This window comes from Branchiostoma floridae, chromosome 4 (assembly GCF_000003815.2).
Source record: "Branchiostoma floridae strain S238N-H82 chromosome 4, Bfl_VNyyK, whole genome shotgun sequence".
Taxonomy (NCBI): domain Eukaryota; kingdom Metazoa; phylum Chordata; class Leptocardii; order Amphioxiformes; family Branchiostomatidae; genus Branchiostoma; species Branchiostoma floridae.
In genome coordinates this window covers 27,107,725-27,109,952 of record NC_049982.1, presented here as the reverse complement: position 1 = coordinate 27,109,952, position 2,228 = coordinate 27,107,725, and positions in this window count along the sequence as shown.

The following is a 2,228-nucleotide window of genomic DNA, read 5'->3' as shown; positions in this document are numbered from 1 at the left end:
TAAAACCGGCGTGTGCATTGGTCGCGCACTGCTAAAACCGGCGTGTGCATTGCTCACACACCACGCACACACATGTCGCTCTGGTCTTTCGTAACAATCAGCCGCATTTCTGCAGTTAGCTGATGTTCCAGCAGATGTTAGCCGTTTGTGTATGGAAGGGACTGATGTGTTTGAGCCTTTGAAAGGTCATTGCCCAAGATATGAACAACTAACACCTTCAGAATGAACATCAATCATATGGCATTAAACACACTCTATACCAGCTTAAAATTAGTACAGCTAGCTTTACATGATATTTTTATCGAGGGAATCGAATGTCGATGTGTACGTGTTAAACGTAAATCTTAGTTTCAAATCTAGGGATGACAAAAATCGTAAAACATACATACCCGTCATCGCGTAAAGACTAAGGTAGACAGACATATGACATTTAATTCCAGTTAGTGTAACTGAAACAAGTACATAAAAGAAACAGATAATCGTTAATTTCCTACAGCAATACGTTCACATTTTCTACGTTAATATGTTATGATCTTCCTACCCTTGAACAAAAAAAACAACAATTGTAATAACGGATTAGTGAAATATCAGATGAATACTTAAATACATGCAGTAGAAAATATATCGGAACGGATACGAATTCGAATGTCGTTGAATGCCAAAGTCGATTCCACGATCAAGGAGGAAGATGTGAAAGAACAAAAATGAAGAGCCTATTCTTCGGTATTAATAGTAACCATACTCTGTCTGTTTATTTGTTGCAACCTTTTTTAATCCCACAAATAAAGGCAATTTTTTTGATGCCAAACTTTTTTTTATTTTTTATTTTCTATTTTATTTTGTATACTTTTAATTTTTATTGGTATAGTTAAATATCAGACATGACACAGTGGTGAATGCACTCTAGCAGAGCTAATATTAACATTACCACTAATACCACATTTGAAAATGAAATGGACAAAGGACAAAACAATGTGAGATCAAATAAGATAGTAGTACAGCAGTGGGGTGACGGATCCAACACGTATATATATATATACATACAAGATCTTAAAGGAAAATGCTCAATCAATTTATAAACCTTTTTTAGTTGCACCCTCGCATCAGTTCTGTAGTTCCCATAGGATGTCATACATATAATCAAATCAACGTGTCGCTATGTCCATGGTCACGGATAAACCATGTGGCGTGGAAAGATGGTTCCAGCATGGTCCTTAGAGCTAGTCACCACCAGCTGCCCCGCCTGGCTTACAGCGATGGCGTTAGGTCTCGTAACGTTCACGACGGTACGGACAAACTCCCCGCGGCCTGTGAACATGTCCACCCGCCCATTTCCGCAGTTCGCCACGAGAATGTGCCCTTCGGTGTCCAAACAGATCCCCTGGGGGAATTTTAGCTGGCCTAACCTGTGTCCAAACCCACCGAATTCAAACATTTTGTCTCCGGAATGATTGTACACCTTTACACTCTCTAAAGTGTCAGTGACCAGAATGTTTCCATTGCCGTCTGACGCGATGTCGTCGGGTTGCAGACCCTGTTTATAGAAGCTCCGAAAAATTGAGCCGTTTGGATGAAATATCATAATCTCACCAACGTCCGCCACGATGATCTTATCATTGCGCAGGTCGACGGCAATTCTGGCGTCGGGAATCGTACTCCTGAAGCTGACGTCAAATTTGGTCACGGCCAGGCCGTCTTCTTGATACTGTACTACACATGTGTCTCCGCTAGAAATATCTTTGGTCCCCACTGCCCAGAGAAAGCCCTTTCCGTCAAAAGCAACATCAGTCGGCCTGATTTCGCCGCTGTCGCTACCAGGCAGTACTGTTGGGAAGTGTCGGATATAGGCCCCATTCATATTGAAGACCTGGATTCGCTCGTTGTTCATATCAGGCACAAATATCACATTGTCAGCAGAGATTGCCACCCCTAAGTTATGCTGAAACTTCCCAGGTTCGGTTCCTTCCCCACCAAAGGTGATCTTCTCCAACTTCCTGTCTTGCTTTGCTGCAAGAAGTAATAAAAAATTGTAGGTGCAATACTCACTTTAACATCATTCACTGACTATTTAGTGCATATATGAATAATTAACATTTCATCATCATCATCATCATCCGGGCGTGCTGGTTGCACGGATGGACATGACTCTCTTCCTCCATCCTTCCCTATCCTCCATAGCCTTGGGCAGATCTTCAGCCGTGCAGCCAGTATCTTAGTATATAACGTTG